The sequence below is a fragment of the Humulus lupulus genome, chromosome 3 (genome assembly GCF_963169125.1).
Source record: "Humulus lupulus chromosome 3, drHumLupu1.1, whole genome shotgun sequence".
Lineage (NCBI taxonomy): Eukaryota > Viridiplantae > Streptophyta > Magnoliopsida > Rosales > Cannabaceae > Humulus > Humulus lupulus.
In genome coordinates, this window is record NC_084795.1 from 178,615,842 (window position 1) to 178,631,000 (window position 15,159).

The window sequence follows — 15,159 nt, forward strand, 5'->3', positions numbered from 1 at the left end:
TTCCCCAAAATTCCCTCCTAAGTCTCCTAACCTCAAATATATCTCCATATATATATTTCCATAACTCGATAGTCTAAATAACCACCCGATTCCTAAAATACCCCTGACCTGTCCAAAGTAAACTATTAAGCCTCGTTGTGACTTTTCCCGCTATCTAGCTCCCTAGGATCGCCTCAAGTCGCACACTGCAAATCTACCCACATAATATTGTGGTTCTCACAGATATAGAATTTAACCTCATTTATATTCATATAATCATACAAACAGGCTTATCATATAATCATGCATTAAATCAATAAATTCACACATAAGCCAATTATGCCTTTCTGGCGCACTAATCAAGGCCCTTAAGCCATATTAGTGATTTTGGGTCGTTACAATATGACATATTTATGGCACTTGAGACTAGGTCTTATTGGCTATGATAGGAGTAAAAGACTTACAAAGGACGGGCCTTTGAGGGAACTCACCTTAGGTGAATTACCTGTCTGTGAATGTTGTCTAGAAGGAAAACTGACCAAGCGTCCATTCTCTGCAAAGGGTGATAGGGCCAAAGAACCACTTGGACTTGTGCATTCAGATGTTTGTGGACCTTTGAATGTACAAGCCAGGGGTGGTTTTGAGTATTACATCACTTTCATTGACGATTACTCAAGATACTCATGTCTTTACCTAATGCATAGGAAATCAGAAACATTTTCAAAGTTTAAGGAATTCCTAGCAATTGCTTAGAACGAATTAGGTAAAATGTTAAAGATCTTGCGATCTGATAGGGGTGGAGAATATTTGGATATGCAGTTCCAAGATCATTTAACTAAACTTGGGATTTTATCACAACTTATTGCCCCAGATACTCCGTAACAAAATGGTGTAGCGGAACGTCAGAACAGAACTTTATTAGAAATGGTTAGATGCATGTTTAGTTACTCAACTCTACCAACTTCGTTCTGGGGACATGCAATTGAAACCGCGAATGACATTCTCATTGTCGTGCCGTCTAAATCAATCCCCAAAATACCTTTAGAATGCTGGAATAAATGTGAACATAATTTACGCCATTATAGTATCTGGGGGTGTCCCACCCACGTCTTGAGGAAAAAGGAAGGAAAGCTAGAGTTGCGAACTGAAGTTTGCATGTTTTTTGGCTATCCAAAAGGTACTCGGGGTGGACTTTTCTGTAACGACCCAAATTCGCTAATAAGGCTTAAGGGCCTTGATTAGCGTGCCAGGAGGGCACGATGGGATTTATGTGTGATTTTATGAGTTAAATGCATGGTTATGATTTAAAGCACGTTATTTGACTATTTGTTTATCTGAGATGCATGACTATGTGTATTAGTATGCATGTAGGCCCTGATTGTGTTTGAAGGGCATAATTGTAATTTTAGCCCACTGAGGGCATATATGTGATAATTGTATTCCGTGATTTGTACCACGTGAGTGTGGTGTTATTATTGTGATGCACGTTCCGAGACGATCCTAGAGAGCAAATTTAACTTAAGAGTCACAACGGGAATTCTATAGCCGGCTCGGGAGGAGCCTAGGGGTACCTCGGGAATTTTATGGCTAAGTTGAGATTTAGCGGGTAATGGTTATTGGTGATTGAGTAACCTGGGTAACCATTAGTTACTGTTGAGAGTAACAAGTTAGGTGAAAGAAATGGTAGAATTGCAATATTAGTGAAAGGACTAGAGTGCCCTTGAGGACTTAGTTGGGAAAGGATTATTTGGAGGGGTAGAATGGTCATTTGGCTGGGAATTGGATATATGGCAGCTGGGTATTAAGGGGTACACGGTTTGGGGACTTAGTCATTTGATGCTTTGATATTTGAAGAGAAGAAAAGGAGAGGGAAAAAGCTAGGGCATGAAGAAGAAGAAGGGAGCTGAAAACTTGAGGACTTAGGGGATGAACCAAGGAAGCTTAAGGTTGGATTCTTCATTCAAGGTAAGGTTCTATGCAATTTTAAGATTTATTTCTGTTGTGGTTTAGGAATTTGATGCATGGTTTAAGCTTTTCAAGCTTTGGTTTATGGGTTTAGATTTCTTAAGTTGAGATCAAATGGGTGGATTTTGAGTATGATTGTGTTATTGAGTTGGGTTATGATGTTTATGGGTTGATGTATGGACTATTTGAAGTTTGAAATTGATTTTGGGGTTTGGGTATTGGTTTGGTATGATTTGGGAAGGTTTTAGCTCGGAGAAAACGCATGAGGAAAACCTAGAATTCTGGGTCTGCGAAGGCGTGCCGCGGCATAGTTTTTGCGTGCCGCGGCGTGGAGCCCCTGTCTTGCTGGGTGCTGCGGCACAAGAAAGTTGTGCCGCGGCACAAGGCCAATTTCAGGATGTCATTTTTGGCAATTTTAGGCCTTTGCTCCGGGAGTTCGGGGGATGTCTCCGGAGTGTTGTTTTAAGGTTTTAGAGGTCCCGAGAGTGCGGGATTGGTCCCGGGAAGTGGTTTTGGGTTGGTTAGTATTAAAATTGTTGTATGTGTGTTGTGACTAGGATTTCGAGGAGGCTTGTGCTAGAGGACCGTGCTTATGGCCTTGGTGCATCAGAAAGCTCGGGAAGCAGGTAAGAAAACTATAACACCCGTAGGATGGGGCACGGGCCCATAGTGTGATTGCGGGGCACGACCCTATATTGCATGTTGCATGATGAGATTATTGCCGGGCATGGCCCTATATTGCATCACATGTTAGGGTGCAGATTTAAATAAATTGGCATATGTTTGAATGTTGCTTGATTTATGCTATATATGTTTGTAATGAAATGAACGGCAAGGGACGAGTGCGGCGTAGGCCGGGTACGGCAGCGGAGCCGGAAGTAACACTTAGCACATGGGATGCTTATAGTCAGGGCAGGGCCCGGGGGATACATGTGGTATCCCTACGGTGAGGACCGAAACCCCAGGCTTTGGTAAGGTTTCTGGGGCGGCATGGCCGTGTTTGCTTAGTCTAAGGGTTGACTTATATATATGTGGATTATCTGTTATGATAAACTGTATAAATTGCATATGTTATGTTCTGCATGAGTTTTCTTGCTGGGCTTCGGCTCACGGGTGCTCTGTGTTGCTGGTAAGGGCAATGACTAAGTCAACCAACCATGAGTATAGAAAGCGTGAAGCGACGCGTACATGTTTGGCCTGCCCGACTGTTTTGGTTGGGGGTTTATTCGAAAATGGCTGTAATAATCTATGATTTTTATGATTTATCAACTGTAAACTTATTTCAAGATGTAAATAGTTTTCAAACCTTATTTTGGGATCCCAAATGTTTAATACTAGAAGTTTTATTGAAACAACGCATTTTTCTAAGATTACAGCCTTAACTTTTAATTAGTCACACTTTTGTTTCAAAACCTTGGTTAGCGAGTTCATTGCACACAGTTTTGTCTTAAAAACTCACTTAGTAACGACTCTAAGGAAGTAGGGCGTTACATTTTTTATATTCATTCTGAAAAGAAATTGTTTACTTCTACGAATGCTACTTTTCTGGAAAGTGAATATGTCCAAAACTTCAAACCATGTCGCAAAGTAGTTTTAGAGGAGATGGTTAAAGAATTGACTCTAACCAATGTTCCATCGTCATCAACGCGAGTTGGTGATGAAATTCCAACTCTTTAATTCAAACCGATGCTAGTCGATTTAAATGAAGAAAGTACCATTGTTCCTGAGCAAACAGTCCCGGAGCCTCGTCGTAGTGGGAGGGTTTCTAGGAACCTAGTTCGCTATGGTATGGATGGTGAAACCAATATGGTTGTTGGTGACACTAGTGATGATGATCCGTTATGTTTCAAATAGGCAATGGCTAGCCCTGAAAAGGAACTATGGCTCGAAGCCATGAAACAGGAAATGGAGTCCACGTACTCAAATTCCGTCTGGGATCTTGTAGAAGCACCTAGTGACTTTAGGGCCATTGGGTGCAAGTGGATCTACAAGAAGAAACGAGGTGTTGATGGAAATATTGAGACTTATAATGCTCGATTAGTGGCAAAGGGTTATACCCAAAGAGAAGGCGTGGACTATGAGGAAACTTTTAGTTCGGTAGCCATGCTCAAGTCCATACGCATCCTGATATCCATAGCAGCCGCTCTCGACTATGAAGTTTGGAAAATGGACGTCAAGACATCTTTTCTTAATGGGAAGCTTGACGAAGTCATTTATATGGATTAGCCAGAAGGTTTTAAAGTAACTGGACAAGAAGGAAAAGTTTGCAAGTTGAATAGGTCCATTTATGGACTTAAGCAAGCATCTTGTTCCTAGAATCTTAGGTTTGATGAAATAATCAAAACTTATGGCTTTAAACAAAATATTGATGAGCCTTGTGTTTACCTACTGAAGGCAAATCAAATAGTGGTAATCCTGGTTCTTTATTTAGAAGATATCTTACTCATTGGAAACAATGTTAAGAAATTGTCAGATGTGAAGAATTGGCTGAGCACCCAATTCCAGATGAAGGATTTGGGTGAAGCAAGTTATGTTCTAGGTATCCAGATCATTAGGGATAGAAAGAATAGACTCTTAGCTCTACCTCAAGTAGCTTGCATAGATAAAGTACTTGAACGTTTCTCAATGACAAATTCCAAGAAAGGACATTTACCATCCCGCCATGGAATTCATCTTTCAAAGAAGCAGTCTCCCCAGACTCCTGAAGAGGAAGATGCAATGAAAAAAGTTCCTCACGCATCTGTAGTTGGAAGTCTGATGTATGCTATGTTGTGTAGTAGACCAAATATCTGCTATGCAGTGGGAGTAGTGACCAGGTATCAGTCAAACCCAGAACCGGAACAATGGATAGCAGTTAAGCATATCCTGAAGTATTTAAGGTGGACTAGGGATTATATGTTAGTATACATGGGTGGTGTTCTGAACCCTGTAGGCTACATCGATTCAGATTTTCAGACTGATGTCGATGATAGGAAGTCAACTTCTAGAATGGTTTTTACTCTTCGGGGTGGAGCTGTAATTTGGAGAAGCGTAAAGCAGTCTGCAATCTCAAATTCCACCATGGAGGTTGAGTACATAGCCACGTCAGAAGCGGCTAAGGAAATAGTTTGGCTAAAGAAATTCTATTCGGATCTTGGTGTTATTCCAGAAATGGATAAATTGCTTGTGTTGTTTTGTGACAATACAGGAGCAATAGCCAACTCGAAAGAACCTCGTAGTCACAAGAGGAGTAAGCATATAGAATGGAAGTATCACATTATTCGAGAATATGTGGCCAAGGGAGATGTGAAGGTTATGAAGATTGCATCTGAAGACAATCTTACAGATCCCTTTACAAAGACACTAGCAAAATCTACATTTGATAAGCATATCAAGGAAATAGGATTAGTAGAATTAAGACATTAGTTTCAATTAGTGCAAGTGGGAGTTTTTTAGGGTTTTTTGCCCTAATTAAAACCCAATTTCTTTGTAATCTCATTTATTATCAATAAAAGAATAGAAATCATTTTTCGACATGGTCAATCACTTTGCTCACATATTTTATTTTCATGATTATTTGTTTAATATAAACTTCTATTAAATCCCGAGCATATAACTAATCGTATTTATAGTGACGTAATCACAGTGGAATATAAATATGATTATATGTTCAAAATAAGTTAGTCCTAAGAATAGTCAGTGCACATGATTTACACTGACTTGCCATTCAACGATATGATATACTTACACACTGTAGTGTTATCTTCTTTCCAGAACATTAGCAAAGTAGATAAGATCAGATGTATTTGTTACATCAGATTGGACCGATATTGACAGTTCATAGGTGTTGACGGTGAGAACTCGTCAACTAAGTTGAGTTGGAAAAAATTATCAAGTAAAGATAGCCAATGAAAATGCTGTAGAAACTTAAGCAATAACTCAAGAACAATGACAGAACAACAATGGAGAAATCAATCTTTCATTCACTCTCAAGCCCTTGCTACAGTAAATTTTCCAACCCCCTTTCAGGTGGAGTTATAGTTCATTTTATAGTAGGCTCTAATGGCCCTGGGTACATGGTGGTCCAGGAGACCAAGTTGTACATAAGTACATTGTTAGGATTGTGGTTCCAGAGGTTGTGGTCATGCATCTATTACAGGAGCAGGCGTCAAGAAGATGTCTCCATTACTTGTCCGTACTCATGTCAGAGGAGTGGTGGCAGACGTAGTGGTGCAGGTGGTAGTGGTGTCGACTCTGACTCCTGGTCATAGACGTACGGGCCATAACTCCTATCCCTGCATTCCCACTCCCCCACTGGTGCGGGTGTCCGTATTTCAACATAAAAGGTCTTAAGGGCCGTACCCAGTATGAGATCGTACAGGTACGCTCCGTTCAACTCATACCCGGGCCCTTAAGCATTGGGGTCCCAAGGTATAGGGAACGGGACACTTGGCGTGCGTAAAGGTGGTGGCGTGAGGCGAGGCTCTCGGGTCCTTGACACGAGATGCCTGAAGCACCCTGAGGTCACCTGCTTGCATAAGTGATAGGCATGGGGCCTTGACAGACGGGTGCAAGGTGAGATGACTTCCTCGCGAGCCCCTTGATGGCGAGGCTCCTTTGACGCGTGGCCTCATTCGCGTGGCCACCTGGTGGTTCGAGTGTGGCTGCACGAGGCCGAGGGCTTGCTAGGGCGCGAGGCCACCCAGTGCCGTGGATGTGGCTGCGCGAGGCCAAGGGCCTGCTGGGGCGCGAGGCCACCTGGTGCCGCGGGCGTGGCTGCGCGAGGCCGAGGGCCTGCTGGGGCGCGAGGCCACCTGGTGCCGCGGGCATGGCTGCGCGAGGCCGAGGGCCTGCTTGGGCGCGAGGCCACCTGGTGCCGCGGGCGTGGCTGCGCGAGGCCGAGGGCCTGCTGGGGCGCGAGGTCACCTGGTGCCGCGGGCGTGGCTGCGCGAGGCGGAGGGCCTGTTGGGGTGTGAGGCCACCTGGTGCCGCGGGCGTGGCTGCGCGAGGTGGAGGGCCTGCTGGGGCGCGAGGCCACCTGGTGCCGTAGGCGTGGTTGCGCTAGGCTGAGGGCCTGCTGGGGCGCGAGGCCACGGCGCTGGGGCATGAGCCTGGGCGCGTGAGATCATCTCGCAGGGCACAGTCCTAAGCATGCGAGGCCGTTGCGAGAGGGTTGTGGCTCGAGCGTCTCATGGCTCACGCATGCATTTAGGCCTTTAAGGGACCTTAGCGCATGTCTTGGTTCTTTTATGGGCGTGGAATATTGAGCGTCCACACTTGCCCCCCAGTCTAGGAGAGGACCTTTAGGTGCTCTTGTAGACTATTCTGCTTAATTCTTATAAATAGGCCTTCATGTAAGGCCTCATATTTTCACCTTACTTCCTTGGCTTAGTGGTTTGGAGAATCCCTCCTTTTTCAAGAGGTAAGGGGTTCAATCCCCCACAACCTCACTTTTGCCATAGTTTCATTTATTTTATTTTTTCATTTTATTTTCATCATTCACTTTTTTTTTTTTTTTTTTTACATAAGCTAATTTTTGGCATGTCTATTTGGAGGCTAACACATCCTTTTGGTCTATTCTTGCAGATGCGTACTTTCGACCCTTTGGTGCTTTTCACCCCTCGACCTCCTTTCAACCCCAACTACGCTCCATCTTAACCGCTTGAGGTATATTTTCTTTTTCCCTCACATTCATTGGGTCCAAATTAGCATTGCTCGGGATGGGGTACCTTGGCCTGAGCTTGTAGTGAGTTTAACCACATGCATGCCCCTCCTTTTTTACACCCTGTAGTGGGCCCTTTAGGACGTTTGCACCTAGAGATATTAAGCCTATTCCTTTGTGTTTTGTAGCCATCCCCTCATTTATACGTGAACCCCTTCTCGCTTTCGGGACGAGGTCTAATGGTTAGTGACGGCCCGTCCGACATACCTCCAGGGGTTGAATTTATTGACCTGTCTTCCGATTCAGAGTCCCCTGAGGAAAACCCCTACCAGGACTATGTCTCCTTAAGGCAGGCCCGTATCCGCCATCTTGAGTACATGGCGGAACTTAGGCGTAAAATTTGGGTGGTAGAGAGCGAAATTGACTCGGTGTCAAGAGGAGACGGAGCACCTTCCCCCCTAGACCTTAGTGACCATGTAGCGAGCATTAGGATGACCCTTTTTGAATTGCAGTGGGAGTTGGAGTTTATGGAGGGACACCTTCCCCCCGAACCTCCCAACCCATCCTTGCCCGATGACGGTCATGGGGCTGCCTCCGCTTCTCCTCAGCCCCTAGTCTCGGTTTTTCCTAGCTCAGCGCTTCCACCGTCGCTCCCTCGATGGAAAACTCTTGCTAGGAGGAAAAAATGGAGGGTCAAGTGTTTTGTCTCTTCCTCACATTTTTCTTTTGATTTTGCAGATATGCTGAGGGTACGTCGACAGGTATCTATCCAGGAACAGGACGACGCTCCTTTACTGGCGTCCAAGCTGGTGTCGCATGTGTCCGAGAACAAACTGAAAGAAATTGTGAAGCACTATCGTGTTCCCCCAGAATACGCCTTGTATGCTCCCCAGGAGGCATGCCGGGCCGACTGCCCTAGGGCCGGCCTTGTCGCTTTGAGCGAGCACATTTTGAAGGCGGGTGGCACCATTCCCTTGCACCTGTTTTTTGTAGCGGTCCTTAACTATTTCGACCTGGCCCCCCTTCAGCTGTCACCCAACAATTGGTTGACCCTAAGCTGCCTTTTTGTGGTGTTCATGGAACTGGCTAAACGCGCTCCTACGGCGCAAGAGGTGCACTTCCTGTACAACCTCATGGGATCCCCCAAGTCTAAGGGCTTTTACTATCTGCGAAAGGCCAATAACGAGATCCCCTTTATAGAGGGCTTAGTGTCCAATTCGGGGTCTTGGAAACACGAATTTTTCTTCGTAGAGGGCCCTCTCTCTGTCCGTGAACACTTCCACGCCACCTCCAGTAAGTACCCTGGTCCTCCTTTTCTTCTTGTTAGAACTTACTGCTTTGTACTCCTGCTTGCACTGACAATGGCGTGGATCATGCAGAGCAATTTGCTGTTCCTTCGGTCGTTGGGTCGGAGGCGGACGCTGTGAATGACCTCATCAATGCTGACCCCGCCATGAAGAAGGCGGCATTCTTATTCACCGTGGCAAATCTCAACCGCCACCAGTTGTCCCCGGTCTCAGACCCCAAGTTCCTGTGGTCGATTCCTTGGTCTAAGAAGATAATGGCTGCGCCGGCTGAGCCTCTCCCAGACGATGGTGAGGCTAAGGAGGTGCCGGGGGAAGCCCCCCTTGAACGTGGGGTACCTCACTAGCGATCCTTGTCCCCCGAGGGATGCCCCCCTTATGACTCCTATGACCAGGACATGGCCTTCCAACCTCAAGACCAGCATGTCGCACCGGGGTGTTATGTTTCCCCTGGCCTTGAGGACTACGACGCCTTCCCTCAGGCTCCTCTCGACCCTGGATCATCGGGGGCTTATTACGCCGACTTTGCAGAGCCTCCCTCTAATCTACCAGAGCCTCAGTTTTCCACTTTCACCGCGCCCCCTCCCGTTTCGGCAAGCGGGTTGTCTGTCCTCATCCAGCCAGGTGCCCCTGGTACGGATGGGGAGCCCTGGGTGACTCGGATGGCAACATCTTACGGACAGCGATACACCCAACTTGCCTCGAGCCTCCCTGTATCCGACTGGAATGGCCTTGGGAATGTGACTCAGTCGGACCTTGGGGAGAACCTAAGGCGCTTCATGACTTGGGTGAGTCCCTGCACCTCGCGTCGGCCCTATTATGTATAGGTGTTTATGCATATTTTTTTTTGCACTTATTGTTGTTGTTGTTAACTTTCTTGTGCATGCCTATACTGTGGCTTTGCAGTTTGCCGACTCGGTTGGCCATCTCTCCGTGTCATGCACCGAGAGGGACCGTCTTGCAGCACGGGTTCAAGAGCTTAAGAAAGAGCTTAATGAAACCAATGCTAAGTTGTCAAGGGTCCGGACCAAATTTTCCAACTTGTTACTAAAGAGGAAGGAAGTAAGGGCCAAGACTAAGGGGCTACAGGACAAGGTTACCAGCTTGGAGCGTGAACTCCAGGAGGCCAAGGCCATCGCGGTCGCGTCGCAGCAGAGAGTTACCCAGCTGGAGGCCGAAGTCGAGGCCCTCAGGGCCGAACTTCAGTCGTCGCAGGAGAGAAGTGCTTCCTTGGAGGCGGAGAAGGATACCACCGAGCACAGGTCCATAGACCGTGCCCTTTACAACGTGTGGAGGCAGGATCCTAATTTTGATTTCTCTTCTTTCGGTGAGCACGCCGTCGCTCGAGCGGTCATGTGGAGTGCCCACAGTAGGAGGCCCTGAAGTAGTTATTTCATAACATTTGCCAGCTAGCCCTCCATGGGTATACGCTCTCTTCCTCTTTTTTTTGTACTTCGGGCCTTTGTAATATGACTGTCATTACTATTTTTCTTTGGTAACTCTTGTACTGTCTCCAAAACATTCTTTTTCAATGTATATATACATGTGTTGCTATTTAGCTTTTATTCTACTGCATTTGAGGTCCTTTTAAGCCTGTATGATGGGGTTTGGTTGGTTCCCCTCTTTTATTTACCAGGCTGGAGGTCCTTTGGAGCCCATGTGAAAGGGTTCACTGGGACCTCTTTTGGTGCCTCTTGATTACTCTTATAAGGATATTTTGACCCCTTGGGTCCTAACTATCCTTTTATATATTCTTGCGCGCGCTTATTGTTTGTTGCGAGAAGCGTCCTTCTCGTCGTTATTCATAGTACTATTTTTGCAAGGGTCTCTTTTGGTACCCTTTTTGGCTAGACGGCTTGGCGGCCGCTCTAGACATATTATTGTCGTTACCATTTATTGGCTAGACGGCTTGGTGGCCGCTCTAGACTTATTATTGTCGTTACCATATATATATTTTTTGTAAGTTCTTATGGCCTCCTTGATGCTCACAAGGGTAGCTAATCCTTGTGATCCCAGGAGATGCCTTGTAAGGACTCCGCTTAAGGCCCTGATATAGGGGGTCCCTCTGGGATCTCCGCTAAAGGGTCCTTTTTAGGGTCATGGTCCCTTTTGGGTCCTCCTGATGGAGGGTTGTTTTTAGGATCCTCCTGGTAGAGGGTCCCTTTTAGGAGTCTCCTTCTTAGGAGGGCAAGGGGTCCTTTTTAGGATCCTCCGTCAAAGGGTCCTTTTTAGGAGCCCTTTTTGGGTTCCCCTTGTAGGCTGCTCCTGGTAGAGGATCCCTTTTAGGAGTCTCCTCCTTAGGAGGGCAAGGGGTCCTTTTTAGGATCCTCCGTCAGAGGGTCCTTTTTAGGAGCCCTTTTTAGGTTCCCCTTGCGGGCTACATGTTTTTGCCTCTTGTCCTGCCCCCCAAGTGCTTGGTGAAATTTATTTCGGCAGGCACTTTGGCTGATGCCCGCGTAGCGAATAAAAGTACATATGAAGTTGCAAACAGTTTCATTCATAACACGCGGTTTACAGCCAACTTTGTAAATAAAAAGGGGGTTACATCTAACTAGGAGGTTACCTAGGTAGCCTCTTTGATTCTTACTTACTTAAGCTAAAATAACGAAGAACAAACTAAACATAGGTTCTTTTGGCACTGAGAGCTGAAGCCTTGCTGGTAGCACTTCTCGAGAGGCTCCGTAACTCGTGGGTCCAATCTTGTGCGGATCTAACTTGTGTGGGTCACTCCTTCATACACAGCCATTTTCATTGGTATAGATGGTTTGGTGGCTGCGCGGAGGGACATGTTATAGCATTCCCGCTTCCTTCTGCTCCCCTTTCACGCATGCTACTCCCCCAGGGGTTGGGAATTTCATAGCTAGGTGATACATAGAAGTTATCGCCTTCAATTCTCTCAGAGAGGGTCTCCCTAATACCGCATTGAAGGCTGAGGTGCACTCCACTACGACAAAGTTAGCCATTACGGTGGTTTGCTTGGGTTAGTCCCCCATGGTGAGGGCTAATTCGATTGTCCCTAGGGTTTGCATCGAATCTCCCGTAAACCCATACAAAGTCGTAGTGCAAGGCTTTAGGTGACGGAGGCTCAATCCCATCTTTTCCAGTGCTGGTCGATACAAAATGTCCACAGAGCTCCCGTTATCCACCATGACCCGATGTACCCTCGTGTTAGCGAGCTGGGCGGTTAGCACCAGGGGGTCATTATGAGGGAAATGCACCCCCTGCGCATCTTCTTTAGTGAAAGTTATTGAGTCATTCTCTCCCTTGAAGCTCTTCGGGGGGCGTTGCTCTAAACTTAAAACACAAGGTGGTGGACTTCATCGGGCCTCCTTGGCATACTTGTCTCGCCCTTTCCTTGAATCGCCTCCGAATCTTGGTCCTCCAAAGATGGTCTTGACCTTTCCTTGCACTTCTGGGGCCACCTCACGTGCCCGCGATGGGGACACTCCTTCTTCTGGCCTCTGGTTATCCTTGCGCACATACCTGCCCAAATGTCCTTTGCGGATGAGTTCCTCAATTTCCACCTTCAAATGATTGCACTCCGCGGTGGTGTGGCCGATGTCCTTGTGATATTGGCAATACTTGCTGGGGTCTCTTTTAGACCGATCTTTTTTTATTGGCGGGGGCCTTTTGAAAGGGACCTGGTTTTTGTTCGTAAGGAAAATATCCTCCCTCGCGTGGGTGAGGTCAGTGTAAAAGGTGTAGGGGCTCTGCGTGCGCTCATCAAAGCGTTGGTGCTTCCGGGGTCGATCATCCCTCGTCCCCTCATAAGTCCCCTTCTTCTTTGCTCCGCTTTGGTTATCCTGGACCGATGGTTTTGGGGGTGATGGGCCTTTTCCTGCTTTGAGGCTCTCGTGACCATCCTCCACGCGAATGTACTTTTGTGCCCGCTCGTAGAAATCATCCAAGTCTGTGACCTCTCTCTTGAGCATGTTATCCCATAACTTGCTCCCTGGGCGTACTCCTGCCGTGATGGCCATTTTCAGCTCCCGGCGGGTCAGGCTTCCTACCTTAGCCGCCTCCATGTTGAACCTGTGGATATAGCTCTTCAGACTCTCATTTTCGCCTTGCTTCACATTGGCGAGGCTGGTGCCTGGCATTGTGTAGTCTCGCACAGCGTGGTGCTGCTGGAGGAACTCATCAGAAAGTTGCTGCCAAGATCGGATGGACCCCAGTCTAAACCTCTTGAACCATTTGTACGCAGGTCCTTTTAATGTGACGGCGAAGCAATGGCATCTCGCCCCACTGCCAATTCCCCTCAGCTTCATCAGGTCGTTAAATGTGTCTATATGATATTTTGGATCTGTGCTTCCTTCGTAGGGGGTCATGTTGGGCTCTTTAAAGTTGGCAGGGAGCCTGACGGCCTGGATCTCCCTGATGAAGGGTGACTCATGGTCGAACTCCTCATAAAAAATTTGACCTCCTGATGTGATGACGTTCTTGCTTCGCAGGCTCTTCATCTCTGTGTCCAAGTCCTGCCTTCTCTTGCTTAAGGAGTCCTTTAAAGTGGACGGGCTAAGATCCGCCTTTCCCTTGCCCTCCCGAGGCGCCATAGGGGGCGTGGTCCCTTTGCCCGCCCTCTTTTTATTAAGCTCCTCCCATAAATCCGAAGGTGCTCTTTTAGAGGTGACCTCGTCCTCGTTGCGAGGGGCAGCGTTGGTCCTTGGCGCTGGTTTCTGGGCCTGCTTTGGTGGATCAGGGTGCTCGCGTTGCTTCGCTTGGGGGGTGTTACTGGTAGAGTTTCGGGTTCTCCCATCATCTACTGGTACGGTGGTCTCCACCCCATCCTGGCCTTTCTCCTTCCTCTTAGGCAAGGTCACACTCGACATACCCTGCAACAGGCCATTCAGGACCTCTTGCATGTTCTCCAACCTTTGGTTCTTACGGTGGAGCTCACGTATTTCCTCTTTATAGAATTGAGATTTCGAACTTGAGCTCATGGAATGGACCCGGGGATGCTTGTCATGCCTACGGGTAGAGGGGCCCGGGTACTGCCGGCCGGAGTTCGGTACATGTGGTGGTTTTGGGAGAGGGAACTCATTAGCATTTCCCGGTGGTGCTCTTGGAGGAATTTCTCCAGGTGGAGCGGCCGGTGACGAGGCCACTCTATCACCTCCGTGAACCTCAGGGTCCCTCGGGGGCTCCACGTCTCTGGGTGGAGGAGCGTCCTTCATGGAGGCCTTCAGCTGGACTCCGTTCAGGTGAACCTCTACCTCTTGTGGCTCCCTGAGTCGCTTTGAACGTCCTGGCATTTCTTCTTGCCGAAAACAATGGTGGAACAGTAGCTTGGAACTAACGTTCCCACAGACGGCGCCAAACTGTTGACGGTGAGAACTCGTCAACTAAGTTGAGTTGGAAAAAATTATCAAGTAAAGATAGCCAATGAAAGAGCTATAAAAACTTAAGCAATAACTCAAGAACAATGACAGAACAACAATGGAGAAATCAATCTTTCATTCACTCTCAAGCCCTTGCTACAGTAAATTTTCCAACACCCTTTCAGGTGGAGTTACAGTTCATTTTATAGTAGGCTCTAATGGCCCTGGGTACATGATGTTCCAGGAGACCAAGTTGTACATAAGTACATTGTCAGGATTGAGGTTCCAGAGGTTGTGGTCGTGCATCCAGTACAGGGGCAGGCGTCAGGAAGATGTCTCCACTACTTGTCCGTACTCATGTCAGAGGAGTGGTGGCAGACGTAGTGGTGCAAGTGGTAGTGGTGTCGACTCTGACTCTTGGCCGTAGACGTATGAGCCATAACTCCTATCCCTGCATTCCCACTCCCCCACTGGTACGGGCGTTCGTATTTCGACATACAAGGTCTTAAAGGCCGTACCCAGTATGAGATCGTACAGGTACGCTCCGTTCAACTCATACCTGGGACCCTAAGCATTGGGGTCCCAAGGTATAGGGAACGGGACACTTGGCACGCGTAAAGGTGGTGGCGTGAGGCGAGGCTCTCGGGGCCTTGACACGAGATGCCTGAAGCACCCCGAGGTCACCTGCTTGCATAAGTGATAGGCATGGGGCCTTGACAGACGGGTGCGGGGTGATATGACTTCCTCGCGAGCCCCTTGATGGCGAGGTTCCTTTGACGCGTGGCCTCATTCGCGTGGCCACCTGGTGGTTCGGGTGTGGCTGCGCGAGGCCGAGGGCCTGTTGGGGTGCGAGGCCACCCGGTGCCGCAAGCGTGGCTGCGCGAGGCCACCTGGTGCCGCGGGCGTGGCTGCGCGAGGCTGAGGACCTGGTGGGGCGCGAGGCCACCTGGTG